The following is a 17,517-nucleotide window of genomic DNA, read 5'->3' on the forward strand; positions in this document are numbered from 1 at the left end:
GGACTCTACCCAGGAGGGAGAGTCAGAGGGGGCTCTCAGCAACTCAGAGTCCTCAGAAGACCAGGCGCACACAGGAGTTCCATAGCATAGGGGCAAAGAAGGTGCAAAAGGAGGCCCATGCAGCACTACACAAAGGGATCCCACGCCGTCTGAGAACCACTCAGAAAGCTGTGCATCGCAGGAAGGTGTGCTGGGGGCTGGTGCTGCAAGGATGCAGAGGATTACTGCTGTAGTCTTGCAATCCGAATCTGAAGAACCACCCAAGAGAGCTCTGAAAGGGGGATTGGTCAGCTACACAGGTAAGCACCTATCAGGGGAGGGATATGACGTCACAAGCTTGCACTGGCCACTCATATGCTGCCAGAGTTCCCTGTAAACTTGGGATCCAAGATAGCAAAACCCAGGGACCCTCTGGAGGAGCTCTGAGCACCAACCCTGGGGTGGTGATGGACACTTTCCTTTGCCCAGTTTCACACCAGAGCAGGGACTGGGGGTTCCTGAACTGGTGTAGACTGGAATATGCAAGGAGGGCACCATCTGTGCCCTTCAAAGCATTCCCAGAGGCTCTGGGAGGCTACCCCTCCCAAGTCTGTAACACCTATTTCCAAAGGGAGAGCGTGTAACACCCCTCTCCCAAAGGAAATCCTTTGTTCTGCCTTCCTGGGCTTGAGATGCTAAAGCAACAGGAGAGCAGAAACCTGTCTGAAAGGTGGCAGCAGCTCGGGCTGCCTGGAAAACCTCAGAAGGCTGGAATGGCAATAATGGACGTCCTCTAAGGACCCCCTAAAGTGCATGGAACTATACAACCAATGCTTGCAAAAGCATTGGGGTATGGTTCCAACATGTTTGATACTAAACATGGCCATATTCAGAGTTACCATTGTGGAGCTGGACATAGGTAGTGACCTATGTCCAGTGCACGTGTAAAATGGCATCCCCGCAATCACGAGGTCTGGGAAAATGGTCCTGGAGGTTGTGGGGGCACCTCTGCTAGTGCAGGGGTGCCCTCACACACAGGTACTCTGCACCCTGCCCTCAGGGCTGAAGAGCCTGCTACATGGATGACTTATGAGTGACCTGGTGCAGTGTAAATGGAAGTGAAAGGGTGCATGCACCTTGTCACACAGGCTGCTATGGCAGTCCTGTAGAAGCCTTTGCATGGGCTCCCTATGGGTGGCAAAAGAACTGCTGCAGCCCAGAGGGATCCCCTGGAACCCCAATGCCCTGGGTACCTAGGTACCATATACTAAGGACTTATAAGGGGGCACCAGTGTGCCAATTTTGGGAGTAATACTGGGTTACCAGTATGCAGTGACAAAAGTTAGAGGAGAGAGAGCATACTCACTGGGGTCCTGGTTAGCAGGATCTTAGTGAACACAGTAAAACACACTGATATCAGGCAGAAATTGGGGGTTACATGCCAAAAAGAGGGTGATTTCCTACAGCAGTTCAGGGAGAAGCTGCCTGATACGGAAGGGTAGTTGGGATTTGTATAAAGTTATGAGGGGAAGAGGGTGCACTGAAGCGGCGTATGTGAATTTTAATGTTGTCAAATATGATAGTGGAAATCTAGTATCCCCTCTATTGGAAGATAAGAGGAGGAGGAAGCTGGTAGATTAGAGGAGGGAGAAGCAGAATTTGAAGCTGCATAACTCTTTAGGAGATGGAGCAGGGGGGAGTTGTCAAGGGGAGGATATGTGCATCTGGTTCTGGGAAGGCTATCTCTGGGTATGCTAGAAAGGTGTGGAGGGAGGGTGCTCAGGAGGTGATAAGGATAGGAGTGGTGGGAAGACAGAGATTCACTAAGCTGCAATAAAGCTGAGGTGAGGATGTCCATTCTTTGAGAGAAGTGTGAGAGCGAGGTAAGGAGCTTGTTGAAAAGGGGCCAGTTGATTCAGTAATTGTGGGTGGATTGGGGTAAACTGTCAGGGATGGACTCTGTGGGGTTGAGGTGTGCGTACGGGAAGGTGCTGGTTGTAGCTGTCTGGTGATTGGAGTTGTTGGGGCAAGAGGCAAAAAAGAAAGGGAGGGAGGTGGGAACTTGTGGGCTGACTGTGGTGAGGAAAGAGGGGTGGTGATAGCAACCAGTGCGGGAGATAATGGTTTGTGGAAGGTAGGAGAAGAGTGGTTTGGAGCTAGTTTGTGGTAGGTATGTTCACAGTGTAGGATAGGCAGAGGGCACTGAGTTGTGGGGGGCATAATGGACTGTGGGACAGTTCGGAGTGAGAGCAGTGGTCCCAGCGGACCAGGAGAGAGATGGAGTGGGTGGAGGGTATAATGGGTGGACGGAGAAAGGGCCTCCTATACCTCACAAAATTCCCATACAGCATGTCTTCACAAGCTCAAAATTGTCCTGATTTCCAAATGTGGACCACTTTTCTAGGTATCTGGCTCTCTAACTGGAGACACTTGTATTATAATGCCTGGGCCCTTTTTTTTGTTCCAGTCTGACAGTTAGCCAACTCATTTTTACATTAACAGTCATGTGTTTTACTTTGATTAGACCCTGTGTGTGCACTATATGAAGTATCAACAGCAGTGCAACAAGGACAGAATCAATATTGGTCACCAAGAAAATCCACCTTACACAACTGGGTAGGTATATCAACACAGTTAGTCCTAACCAAATGCTAAAGATAAATACCACAAAACTGTAATGCACCCTCTCCACTACTTATGTCTAGTATGTCTAATAGGTATCTTAACCACCAATGTCTGTTTCTGTGCATCATGCCCTGTCTCAGCGTGGTCAATCCCACACAAAACATCCTCTCACAGAATCAGATAGCCTGTCTCTATCACGATTGGCGATCCTTTGTTGCTAGCCCCTTTTCATCTACCACTACCTCCACTGAAAATTCAATTTTTTCCAGGACGAATAGGACCTAAAATATAGATTGGACAGATGGCACAGTCTGATAAGTGTTCTTATACATGTGAAAGCAGATTGCATTGCATGTCTGGCATAGTACAAAATTATCCGCATGTCAAGCCCAATGCTTGTTGCTAACACATTAGTATATACAATGCATGTCACATGCAGGCATGTTGGAGGAGTACTCACTACTGTCATGTTAAGATATTGCTCATACATCTCACCATTTCCTTGACCACCACTGATGTCACCAACCTCTAGGTCTGCCCTTAATAAATGTGATTGTGTGTTACGATGCATATAAAATGAAACATTGGGCATTGCAATCTTGTGTTACTACGGATGGGAATCTTTAAAAAAACAGCATTGTTAAAGACTGTTCATGTCCAGTGAATATACCTCACTGCAACCCATCCAAAAAGTTGTATTGGGGGCTCCTGCAAGCAGGATACCAGCCTACTGTATCCTTGAGTCAAGTATGTAGTGAACCCCAGGGCCTCAGTAGCTCTGCGTGACTCAATTCAGTACAATTTGTACCAAAAAATAACAGATTATTGCTACTGATATTCAGTGGCCATGACCTGATGATTACATCATCTATGTGTCAGATGTCATGTCCTCACATCAATGTATGAAATGTCAGATTGGAAGTATTTTTCTCTGCTCTATAATAAGTTGTTCTCCTTCTGTTCTACAACAGATGCCTCTCCATGTCTACAAATTCATGATTCTGTGCTCACTTCCTGGAAAAAAAGCAGACATCAAGGGGTCCACCATTAAACAGGTCAACCGGTGGCAAGACATGCCTTTAAGGCATGTTAGAGTCCACAATCACTGTGTCCAATTCAAGCAACTTAATGCAGATCACTCACATTATCATATGGAATTATCTGTGTCTTAAAGCATGCTCACTGTCCTATAAATTCAGTCTTTATACTGTAGTATATTACTGAGATGTATGACTTGTGAAATGTAGTGCCACAGCTTGGTTGTATACAATCATACCCCCGGGCTTAAGGGCCAGCTTAGCGAACTAAATTAGGTCAGAGTGTTGTATGTTGACCCACGTGTTTAACCGGTCAAATGGCAATGTTGTGTGAGATACCCCTCCTTAAAGAATGCTATATCAAACCAGATACCTCTTCTTTCAGTTTTGATATCATGCTTGTCTTTGACAGTCTACAGTGCTCCGCTACCTTTTGGCTACATTTGAGTTATAAAAATCCCATATAAATACATGTATACACACAATACACAGAAGGCATGGGATGATTTGGTACTCCACTTCAGACGCATACAATAGGGCCCCTGTACACATCTCATCATTCAAAAAGTCACTTCAGAATAACAAATACCCACTACATGTGTTCTGTTCTACTTCGATTGAGGCACAGTAGCTGGACCTCTAAAATTGGGAACGGTTGGGGAAAAAGCCACACATACTATCACTTGCAATATCTTATGAAAGAACAGATTTGATATTTTCATTCACATTCCACTCATGCATGCATTCACAACTTCCATCAGGGGGCATACATAGTCAGGCTATAGTCAGGTGAATCCACGTGTTTCTGAATTGAACCCTGGGAAGAGAAGCCCATAGTCAAAGCTCTATCTACCGGAGAAAGTCGATTTTTAATCTATGGGGAGAATACGTGACTTCCGCAAGCCACCATTTCAGTTGCTCACACTACAGATGAGGGCAAGGTAAACTGTTGGCTCAACACAGGCTGCACAAAATAAGAAAGTTACTGCAGCTACCAGTGACTTCATTCAAGCATACAGCTAGTCACACGTTTTCTTTATATAGCACTTTTCTAGGTTACAAGAACCAAGTGCCTGGACTATGGCTAAAACTGATTGTTCTAACTAGGCTAAATCCCCATTTACGGTAACCCACTCCCAGCAAGATGGAATGTTTGAGTGTAGTTTTAGATGACAGACAAATGACCGCCCAGGTAATGGTTGGATAAACCCACTCACCATTGGCAACAACATATCCCATGAAGTCATGAACACTTGTGGGTGGATTACATTGCACCTCACAAATCAGTGTGATGTGGTCTCACTAACAGTGGTCCATAAGGGCCATGCCCACCACTGAGGGTACCTTGAGCAACATTTGAAGGAGCAAAATCTCTTGAAGAAAACCAGACCAAACTCCTGAACGAGAAGAACAGGTGGAATAATGTGATTCTGCCGCTATTCTGACTCTCGGGCAACAGGCCACTACTGATAATTTTATGACAGACCCATGCACCCTGGAACAGGTAGTGGTCAACAGCACTTTGCAGGCCCCTCTAATCCTAACCATCACCCTTAATCTGGTGAAGAAACACATGGCATTCCTAGATCAGAATATTTAAAATGTACACAGGGATGTAGACATCCCATCCACTCACAGATGTGGATGCAACCCCCACTTTCTTGATCACATGTCACTAATCACTGGAAAGCACTATCTTCACTCACATCTCACCATTGTACATGCACACCACCAATGCTGGAGTTGGAAAAGATTTACTCCAGGAATCCATAAATTGGGGGAGCGGGGTCACAGTGCGGCAGAGGAGTTGGGGTGGAGTCATGAAGGGCAGAGCCTGAAAAACAGAGTATGACAGTCAACTTATATACACATTTTTAAAACATCTGCTCTAAATAAATTGGTAATGGAGACATATGTAACTGTCAATCTATTTTAGCTTAATACATTGGTCACAAAGAGGCTGCATTTTAAAATACGTTACAGGGCTAAGACATCTGCTGCAGAGATCATTGTGTGCTTAGTAATTTTGAGGGGATTATCATAGTGGTATGAGAACTCTAAAGTAGCACAGAGTGTCATTGTGCCTGCTACAAAGCATATTGTGCAATATGCAGATCACAGATATATGTAGAAAGGTGGGTGGCTACTGCTTTTGATACTGAGATAATTTTCTTACTTCCAGATCACATGTTTCATCCTTCTAATAGGGCACAATGATCTATTTACTGACATATAGGAGCTCCATGCAAACTGTAAGCCATGGGTTTAGATCTACATTGTTTTTACTTTATCTGTTAGTATTCTGAGATTGCACATAAGGTTTCCTTTGGGAAGTAATAAAGTCTTGTTAGTACAGTCAACCTCAATCACTGCATTAAGTTTTATATCCAGATTTTGTGTTTCCCTCAGCCATTCACTCTTAACATATAGGGGGTGATTCTAAGCTTGGCGGTAGCCGCCCGCCAAGCGGGAACCGCCAGAAGACCGTACCGCGGTCAAAAGACCGCGGCGGTCATTCTGGGTTTCCCACTGGGCTGGCGGGCGACCGCCGAAAGTCCGCCCGCCAGCCCAGCGGGAAACACCCTTCCCACGAGGACGCCAGCTCAGAATGGAGCCGGCGGAGTGGGAAGGTGCGACGGGTGCAGTAGCACCCGTCGCGAATTTCAGTGTCTGCTAGGCAGACACTGAAATTCTTTTTGGGGCCCCCAGGTGCCCCGCGGCACCCCCTACCGCCATCCTGTTCCTGGCGGGAGAACCGCCAGGAACAGGATGGCGGTAGGGGGTGTCAGAATCCCCATGGCGGCGGAGCGCGCTCCGCCGCCATGGAGGATTCTCATGGGCAGCGGAAAGTCGGCGGTACACCGCCGACTTTCCGTTTCTGGCCACGGCTGAACCGCCGCGGTCAGAATGCCCAGCGGTGCACCGCCAGCCTGTTGACGGTGCTACCGCGGTCATTCGCCCTGGCGGTTTTTACCGCCAGGGTTAGAATGACCCCCATAATGTGTACAAGCATGGACAATATGTAATTCCTACACCTTATAATCCACATTGTCTTATGTACATTTCCTTTACATTGATTCACACATTTGTATGATTTACTGTGCCTCTGTGTGCTATATACACCTGTATGAGTAGTGCTATAAACTAATTAAATAAAAACAACTTGAAGGTGCCATTTAAATGATCATTTTTGTAACTACTCATTCACACAGAAAACTCTTGCATTCTTACAGTGGATGCACACCTCTTACATAAGGGGTTGAACAGATTCAGACACCTGCCTCCGAATCATAGTTTCTCTGAAGTACTTGTGGAGTAATAAGCTGTCTTCCTTTGGTTCCTTGGAATCCATGTATTAGGCTTCATATGGCTCACAGCCAAGATAAAACTTGAGCAAACGAAGGGCTGATGTTCCTTCAATTCAGCCCTTTGTTTTGGGCTCGACTGGAAGTAAAAATGAGAAAGCCTCTTCTCCCCGCAGGTTGCTGCCCCGAACAGAATTCAGACAATGTGCAGGAGCTGCTGAAAATTACTTCAAAACAAATGTTTCCCTGGGTATGCCTGATCCCAGATCCAGCCCAGAAATAGCTGCCAGAACCAGGCTTCGATGGAATCTCTCTACTTTCCAGCACCAGAATACATGCTAATGAAGTGCCGTAGGCCCTTAAGGCCTAACAAAAATACTGTCTGCCTTCAGAGGGAATGCAGAACTTGGACTTGGAAGTCTAAATCAAATGGTCAAATTAATGAAATGATCTCAAATGAAAATCTAAAAATAAATGTCAAACATAAGGGTCCAGAAATTAAAACACAAACGCAATCCCAAAACAAAAATAAAATGTCAGTCATCTAAAGAAAAATTCTACATAAAATGTCAAAGTGAAATAAAGTATCCAATCAAATAACTTCACGATGTCAGAGAAGGTCCTCCCCTGGCTTAATTAAATCAATTCCTGGTCATGTTGTTTGTTCGAGGCCATTGAGAGCACGACAAATCCTACCAGTTTCTTTGCCACCAGAGATGTATTTCAGAGAAGACAACATCCCCTGAGGAGGATCAGACACAGACAAAGGGACATGGCAGAGGTATAATATTAGCCCCTGCAGCCCTACGGAGTGGAAAGGCCCAAGCTCCAGGGGGCCCCTTCTGCACAATGCACTGTGCATGGCCAGAGAGCTCCTGACTGAGTCCAGGGTGGGGGAGGGGCCTCCATGTACTCTGCAAGGGCCCCCCTCAGGTTTTTTTTTATGCCACTGGGACAACTGTAGTGAAATCAGCAGAGCTGACATGGACAGCAGGTGGAGAGGCATGGGGGACGTTGAGACATTATAGTAGATGAGAAGAACAGTAAACTCCTTCTACTGATTGAGCAAAGCTTCTTGCAAAGCAAAAACATTGCCCAGAGCATTGTTGTGCTGCCATATAGCCCACAGGTTTCCAGGCCTCTCAGCTACTATCTGCCTCAACAGCTCCTGAAATGACCCCAGGAATATGTTTAGTTAGGCATGAGTACATGGAAAATATGAGGGAGCATAAGTGTCATGGGAGGAGCACACCATGGGCCGCTGCTTTTTAAATGATTGTCTACTGCTTCCATTAGGAGTGATGAGAGATGTGGTCTCAGTATGAGGTGGTCTTGTAACATCATCCTTAAACACCACATTCTCACTGCCCGATTGGCTCATGGTGGTGTTCAGATCTACCACCTCTTCTGCGGTGGCTGACACACAGAGGTGGTCATTACAACCCTGGCGGTCGGTGTTAAAGCGGCGGTAAGACCGCCAACAGGCCTGCGATAAAAAATTTGCAATTACGACCGTGGTGGAAACCGCCAACAAAGACAGCCACTTTAACACTCCGACCGCCACGGCGGTACAAACAAACAGCGCGGCGGTGACCGCCAACAGACAGGTAGGAGACAATGTACCGCCCACACTATTATGACAGGCCAATCCGCCACCTTTTCCGGGGCGGATTCACCACAGATAAAAACACGGTGGAAACAGGAATCCCGAAGGACAAACGCTCACCTATACTCACCCCACAAGGAATGAGGATGCCATGGACCCGGAACTCCAAATTCTACCTGCAATAGACTTCCTGTCCTCTACCAGGAGCACAAACGCCGGCGGCGAAGACCACAGTGAGTACTGCACCTACAACACAGGGGAGGGGGGAGGCAAAAAACATGGACACACACATGCAACACCCCCACCCTCACCCACTACAACACACACACTAATGCATATCAATACATCACAGTTACACCCCCCAAACCCCGCGGAAGAATGCAAAGACAATAGAAAATGAGTGCAACCATTGTAATATATTAAAAGCAAGTAGGCAGAAATATATATATACACCATGTACATAATATATACCATGCATAGTAGTCCAGGTAGTGCTCTAATAAAGTCTGTGGAACACTGGGACCACACGGTATGGGCGAGGCCCACACAAGATCCCCGACCATGACGGAGAGAACACTACAGGGGCATCAGAGAGCAACTAAACAGGCACCTCAGGGGGAGGGAAAGGGGGGGCACCTCAGCCGCTTGAGTGCACAACGCCAAATCCACGAGGGGGCCACATGCCCACTGTTGCATCCTGGGGAGTGCAAAGCCACAGTCTCTCAAGTCTCTACAGTGGGTGGTTTGCCACTGTTCAATCCTGGGGAGTGCAAAGCCACAGCGGTGCTTGAGTTGGCGGTGCCCTGTGCAGCGGTGCTTGAGTTGGCGGTGGCCTGTTCAGCGGTGCTTGAGTTGGCGGTGCCCTGTTCAGCGGTGCTTGAGATGGCGGTCTCCATTGCAGGGTCTCAGCTGCTGGCGGTCCTTCATGGCCCAGCGGGGCTTTTGCTGACGGTCCTTCATGGCCCAGCGGGGCTTGTGCTGGAGGTCCTTTGTGGCCCAGTGGGGCTTTTGGTGGCGGTCCTTCATGGCCCAGCGGGGCTAGTGCTGGCTAGTGCTGGCCTCCTGGGCAGGTGGGCTGGTGCTGGCGGTGGCCTCCTGGGCAGGTGGTCTAGTGCTGGCGGTGGCCTCCTGGGCAGGTGGGCTGGTGCTGGCGGTGGCCTCCTGGGCAGGTGGGCTGGTGCTGGCCTCCTGGGCAGGTGGGCTAGTGCTGGCGGTGGCCTCCTGGGCAGGTGGGCTGGTGCTGGCGGTGGCCTCCTGGGCAGGTGGGCTGGGCTTGTGCTGGAGGTGGGCTCCGGGGCATCGGGATGATGGCGGTCTTCTCCGCCGTGCTGCTCTTCCCAGACTTGCCGGTTTTCTTGTGGCCCTTCCCCACCTTGGAAGGTGTCACAGCTGACTCCACACTCCCACCGGGACCCCTGGGAGCGGCTTTGGTGGCTGGAGTCTTCCCCCTCTCCCGCCGGGCACTGGCCAACTTCTGATGCTTCACAGGTGGGGGACTGTCTGTGCTGTGGCTCCGTGCCACACTGGCTGCCCTGTTGGCCGGTGCACTCCAGATTCCGGTGACTACAGGCACCACTGGTCCCAGAGATGTTGTGGCTGAGGTCCTAGTTCGGGACCTAGGAGACGGACGGGGTGGGGGAGGTGTGGGAAAGAGGTCAAGGGTGGACAGAAAAAGTTTTTTTGACACACTGGGACGGGTAGCTGGAGGGGGTTTGGAAGTGGAGGAAGAGGTGGTGGTTGTAGGAGGTGTACATTTGGTGACTTTGGGTGAAGGTGCATGCGCTGGAGGCTGTCGTGAGGTGGATGGCTGTTGGGTGGGTGTGTGCCTGCGTTTGTGTATCTTCTGAGGGGGCGTCACAGACACACTGGGAGAGGACACAGGGGACGTGTGAATGGTAGTGGGGGTGGTGACTGCACGTGAGCGGATTGTGGTGGTGGGTGTGCTGGAGAGGGACGTAGTGGCTGTAGAGGTAGTGCATGCAGGTGTGAGTTTAGACGAGACTGGGAGGGAGGAGGGAGACGAGGAGGGGGACACAGTGGAGGCAGTGGATGTTGGTGTGTCTGCATGTGTGTGATGCTTGCGTGAGTGCCTGTGGGATGTGTGGTGCTTATGTTTGCCAGAGCTTCCTTTGTGTGTTGACGTGTGTGCATGCTGGTCTGTAGGTGTGCTTGGGATATGCTGAGGTACAGGGGATTGGGTCCAGGTGGAGGAAGTTGGAGGGGGGAGGCTAGAGACAGGGACAATGGCTGCCTTCAGTGCTGAGGCCAGAGTCTGAAAAGCTCGCTGAAGGGCCGCCTGACCAGAATGAATGCCCTCCAGGAATGCATTTGTTTGTTGCAACTGCCTCTCTACACCCTGGATGACATTTAAAATGGTAGACTGCCCAAGAGTGAGGGACCTGAGGAGGTCAATGGCCTCCTCACTGAGGGCAGCAGGGGCGACTGGGGCAGGGCCTGAGGTGCCTGGGGCGAAGGTGATGTCCACCTTCCTGGGTGAGCGGGCACGGGGCAAAGGCTGAGGGGCTGCTGGGAGGGCGGTGCTGGTAGGGGGGGTGGTGGCTGTACCTGTAGATGCAGGAAGCACAGATGTTGCTGCCACCACAAGGGAGCTCCCATCAGAGGACGAGTCCGTGTCGCTGGTGTCAGCTCCTGTCCCCGCCGTGGAGCTCCCCTCACCCTCCGTCCCACTGATCAACTCTGAGTCCGTAGTCTCGCCCTCCAGGGCCATGGGGATGCAGCTCCCTCCTGCTCTGGTGCCACTGCTCCTCCGCCTGATGATGCTAATGCACACAAGAACAGGGAGACCACAAAAAGGGGGGGCCGACAGAAGAAAGACATGTTGAGTGCATGCATTACCGCTACCGTTGGTGGACACGACAGACACAGAAGCCCCCCGCGCTACGCCGCGCTCTTGGGGTCCACTGTTCAATTCCTGGGAAATGGCCTACAAGGCTATGGACAACATCTGCACACATAGATGACACAGGGGCATGAATAGGTGTACTTGGCATCTACAGAGGTGGGGTGGGGTGTCACATGGCCTGCCTTACGGAGGGGCCTTGCCTACGGAACTCGCCCTGGCCTAGGGAAACCCACAGCCCACCTCCCCCACCCAGACACCTCCACTGCGCGCAAAGTCAGTAGAATGAGAGCATACTCACCCCCTTGTGGCTGCTGTGATGCCCTCAAGCGTCCATCCAACTCCGGGTAGGCCACCGCCAGGATCCTGAACATCAGGGGGGTCATGGTGCGACGGGCACCCCTCCCACGTTGGGAGGCCATCCCCAGCTGAGCCTCCGCCGTCTTCTTCCTCCAGCGGCGAATGTCCTCCCATCTTTTCCGGCAGTGGGTGCTTCGTCTGTGGTAGACCCCCAGGGTCCAGACATCCTTGGCGATGGCACGCCAAATATTTTTTTTCTGGTAGGCGCTGACCTACATGAAATGTACAGGGGAAAAAGAGAAGTTATTACCAACTGCACCGTCAAACTGATTGGCCCCCATCCCTACCCTTGCCATGTGGCACATGCATTCACCGTCTTTCATGCACGCAGCACACTCCCCCCTTCCTTCTTACATCCAGCCCTCTCCACACAGGCATAGCCCATACAACATGCTCCCTGTGTACTTACCTGTTTGTCTGGAGGACCGTAGGGTAGCGTGTACTGGGGGAGGACCCCATCCACGAGCTTCTCCAACTCCTCCGATGTGAAGGCAGGGTCCCTTTCCCCAGACACTCGAGCCATTGTCTCTTCCAGACCGAGGTCACAGCAGCACTTGCAGTGTAGGTCCTCTCCTGTCAGGTATTGAGTGATTGAACAGATAGAAAATGGCGGTCATGTCCGCGGCGGTGCATACAGTCACCGCCGGCGTACATCGTCATTGGCTCCTGGGACCCATAGGGTCCAATGTTAACGAATGCAGCATTGCGCCGCGGTCTTCGACCGCCTACCGTGACGGTGTACAACGGCAGTGCAGTTACCTCACATCCCATTGTCCCACTTTACAGGTCAGGCAGCCACCATTTCAGGGGCCCACATGGCTTCATTTTCAACTGCGTCACACATACCTAGGCCTAGACTCTACACACATACAGGCCATCTTTTGTGTATAAATGGTGTTCTGTGTAAACTGTGGGTACGTACCTCTGGGTTGTTTGACTCTGTGTTCGCTGTTGTCCTTCATACGCACCGTCCGCTGGGACATGTGAGGAGATGGCAGCATCCTACAGTGTACCGACCGTTAATGGACCTGTCGACAATGGAGGAGCAGCATGTGATTATCACATACAGGTTTGACTGTGCCACAATCCAGGAACTGTGTACCCTGTTGGAGCCAGACCTGATGTCAGCAATCCGCCATCCCACAGGAATCCCCCCTCAAGTGCAGGTGCTGTCAGTGCTCCATTTCCTTGCAAGTGGGTCTTTTCAGACAACAGTGGCCATAGCATCAGGGATGTCCCAGCCTATGTTTTCCAACGTATTGTCTAGAGTGTTGTCTGCCCTTCTGAAACACATGCGGAGCTACATCGTTTTTCCTCAGGTGGAGGATTTGCCTACAGTGAAAGGTGATTTATATGCCTTGGGACACATCCCCAACATCATAGGTGCCATTGATGGGACCCATGTGGCTTTGGTCCCCCCCCACAGAAGTGAACAGGTGTACAGAAACCGGAAGAGTTATCATTCGATGAATGTACAGATGGTATGTTTGACAGATCAGTACATCTCCCATGTGAATGCCATGTTCCCTGGCTCAGTGCATGACGCCTACATCCTGAGGAATAGCAGCATCCCTTATGTGATGGGTCAACTCCAGAGGCACTGTGTGTGGCTATTAGGTGAGCACCTGGAAGCAAGTCAGTGGGAATGGTTGTCTGGGTCTGGGGATATCCCTCCAGGTTAGTGTGTGTCGAACAGTTGTCCCTCACTATTTGCAGGTGACTCTGGTTACCCCAACCTGTCATGGCTACTGACCCCAGTGAGGAATCCCAGGACAAGGGCAGAGGAACGCTACAATGAGGCCCATGGGCGAACTAGGATGGTGATCGAGCGGACCTTCGGCCTCCTGAAGGCCAGGTTCAGGTGCCTCCATATGACAGGTGGATCCCTATTCTACTCACCAAAGAAGGTGTGCCAGATCATCGTGACCTGCTGTATGCTTCACGACTTGGCTTTGCAACGACAGGTGCCTTTTCTGCAGGAGGATGGTCCAGATGGCGGTGTTGTGGCAGCTGTGGAGCCTGTGGACAGTGAAGACGAGGAAGCAGAGGAAGAAGACATGAACAACAGGGACTCAGTGATCCAGCAATATTTCCAGTGAGACACAAGTAAGAGTACAGACCTGCCTACTACATGTACTTTAACACTACTACCTCTCTACTGTCTGTCATTTTCACCCAGTGTATGGTCACTGAGTTGTCACTTTCCCTTACGATTTCACAGATGTGGGTCCCACTGTGTGACATTTGCTTAGATTCCTCATGGACTAGAGCTGTGTGACATAGGTATGTTGACATTACAAGTGAAAGAGCATTTTGGCACTGTAATTGCTAATACAATATTTCGAAATTACAGACAGACTCCAGATTGTTTTGGGCTTCAAGGGTATATATTTAAGTGCTCAATATTGGAGGGGGTAGTGAAATGGTGAGGGGTGATGGCAGAGGAATGTCCATGGCAGAGTCCAATCTATTAGTCTCACAGGTACATTGCCCATATGGGCATTGGAAGTGGAGCTGGGGCAGTTTAAGGATGGACAGGGTGACAAAGTGGGACTGTAGGATGACAATCAGGGTTGTCTCATTTCTTGGCGGGTGTCTTGGCATCGTGCTCTGTCTTTGTCCTGGATCTCTGGGACCGTTTGCGGGGTGGTTCTCCCTCTGCAGGGGGTGGGGTGCTGGTGTGGTGGTCTTGTGGTGGGGCGTCCTGTCCTCTAGCGCCAGCGGAGGTGGTGGGCAGTTCATCGTCCATGCTAGTGTCAGGGGCCCCTTTTAGTGCCACAGTGTCCCTCCTGGTGTTGAGTACTTTCTTCAGCACCCCTACGATGGTGCCCAGGGTGGAACTGATGTTTCTGAGTTCCTCCCTGAAGCCCATATACTGTTCCTCCTGCAGGCGCTGGGTCTCCTGAAACTTGGGCAGTACCGTTGCCATCGTCTCCTGGGAGTGGTGATAGGCTCCCATGATGGAGGAGAGGGCCTCATGGAGAGTGGGTTCCCTTGGCCTGTCCGCCCCCTGTCGCACAGCAGCCCTCCCAGTTCCCCTGTGTTCCTGGGCCTCCGTCCCCTGGACCTTGTGCCCACTGCCACTGCCCCCAGGTCCCTGTTGTTGTTGGGGTGGTGGGTTATCCTGGGTTCCCTGTGGTGGTGGACACACAGCTGATTGACGTGTCCTGGGGACGGAGGTATGGGCCCGCTGGGTGGGTGTTGTGCTGGTGTTTCCAGAGGGGGGAAGGTCTGTGGTGGCCTGTGACTGTATGAGGGGAACCGACTGTCCCGAGGTCCCCGATGGGCCGGGCTGGTCATCTAGATCCAGTTGGACAGAGCTGCTGTCATCTTTGTGGGCCTCTTCTGTTGGTGGTGTGGACATGTGTGGACCCTCCTGTCTGGTGACGTTGGGTAGGGGTCCTGCAGGGGTATAAAGGATTGTTATTACATCTGTGTGTGTCATGGTGTGCAATGGGTGGGTGACAGTGTACCCCAGTGCTTGCTTTCCTGTGTGGGACCTTGTGTGATGATGGTTTAGGGGGTTGTATGGGTATGTGCAGTGGGCATGCTTTAGTGATGTGTGTCCATGCTTTGTTGTTGCATGCAGGGCTTGGTGTTAGGATGGGTGGTTTGTGATGTTGGGACATATGTGAGGAGTTGGGGTGCTGGGGGTGAGGGTGGGGGTATGTGCTGGCATGCAGGTAGGGTGGGGGATGTAATAATTAAGATTTGTCTTACCAGAGTCCATTCCTCCAGCTACTCCTGCGAGGCCCTCAGGATGCAGAATCGCCAAGACCTGCTCCTCCCGTTTTGTTAGTTGTGGGGGAGGAGGTGGGGGTCCACCGCCAGTCCGCTGAACCGCCAGGTGGTGTCTTCAGACCACGGAACGCACCTTCCCCCGTAGGTTGTTCCACCTCTTCCTGATGTCCTCTCGATTTCTTTGGTGTTGTCCCACTGCTTTGACCCTGTCCACTATTCTTCGCCATAGCTCCATCTTCCTTGCTATTGAGGTGTGCTGCACCTGTGATCCGAAAAGCTGTGGCTCTACATGGATGATTTCCTCCACCATGACCCTGAGCTCCTCCTCCGAGAACCTGGGGTGTCTTTGACATGCCATGGGGTGGTGTAGGTGATGTGTGGGGTGAAGTGTGTGGTGATAAGTGTGCTGATATGTAGTGGGGTGTTGTGTGAGGTGCGTGGAAGTTTTATGGGTGATGGTGTTGTGTGCCTGTGGATGTTGTTGTTCTTGCTGGTGCTGTCTCTGGCCTTCTTTTGGAATTTTTTGTCGTAGGGGTTTGTGGGTGATGTGGGTGTGTGTTTTATATTGTAATGGGTGTATGAGAGTGGTGTGTGTATGTGTATCAGGTGTGTGTATTTCGAATTGTCCAATGTGGCTGTGTTTTCTAAGAGTGTGTGTATTTTGAGCGCGGAGGGGTGTACCGCTAATGGAATATCGCGGTTGGAAGACCGCCACATGGATTCGTGTGTTTTGATAGTGTGGGCGTATTTCTGTTGGTGTGACGGTGGAGGTTTTGTTTTCGCCAGTTTATCACTGACCTTTGGTGTGGCGGACTTGTGTGGGTGTCTGAATTTTGGCGGATTCCGAAATGTGGGTCATAATAGCTGTGGTGGAATTCCGCGACCGCGGCATGTGTGTTGGCGGTCTTCTGCACGGCTGTAAGTGGCTTTTACCGCCAATGTTGTAATGAGGGCCAGCGTCTTTTGGAAGAGATCTGGTATGGCATTTTTGCATCTCTGGAGGAGCACATCTTACACAATCCTCACACTAATTTCACAAAAATATAATTGTGTGTCTCCAAGCATTATTTTATTAGTGCAACCTTACGGGAGTTTGTTTTAACTACGTCTAAAAGTTGCATCAGTGTGAGCAGAAAATAATGTCTCCAGATGGTACCTGTGGATGGAAAATGGTCCACTTTTTAGCAGAGGTTAAATTCAGTCTTTATAGTATGTAACTGAGATGTATGACTTGTGAAATGTAGTGCCACAGCTTGGTTGTATACAATCATACCCCCGGGCTTAAGGGCCATCTTAGCCAACTGAATTAGGTCAGAGTGTTGTATGTTGACCCACATGTTTGACCGGTCAAATGGCAATGTTGTGCGAGATACCCCTCTTTAAAGAATGCCACATCAAACCAGATACCTCTTCTATCAGTTTTGATATCATGCTTGTCTTTGACAGTCTACAGTGCTCCGCTACCTTTTGGCTACATTTGATTTATAAAAATCCCATATAAATACACGTATACACACAATTCACAAAAGGCATGGGATGATTCGGTACTCCACTTCAGACACATATAATAGGGCCCCTGTACACATCTCAACATTCAAAAAGTCACTTCAGAATAACAAATACCCACTACATGTGTTCTGTTCTACTTCGATTGAGGCACAGTAGCTGGACCTCTAAAATTGGGAACGGTTGGGGAAAAAGCCACACATACTATCACTTGCAACATCTTATGAAAGAATAGATTTGATATTTTCATTCACATTCCACTCATGCATGCATTCACAACTTCTATCAGGGGGCATACAGGGAACAGTGCGGGAATATATGTATTAGTTATTGGTAACCCACAAGTATTCTTGCATGCCTTGTGTGTTTGCTGCATTCGCTAAGTAACCAAGGCCCACATCTATAAGTGGTTTGCATCAAGTTTGCACAACCAACGTGGTACATGTGTGACGCAAACCTTAAGTCATATTTTCGAAGTCATACAAACCCACTTTGCGT

The sequence above is a fragment of the Pleurodeles waltl genome, chromosome 8 (genome assembly GCF_031143425.1).
Source record: "Pleurodeles waltl isolate 20211129_DDA chromosome 8, aPleWal1.hap1.20221129, whole genome shotgun sequence".
Classification (NCBI taxonomy): domain Eukaryota; kingdom Metazoa; phylum Chordata; class Amphibia; order Caudata; family Salamandridae; genus Pleurodeles; species Pleurodeles waltl.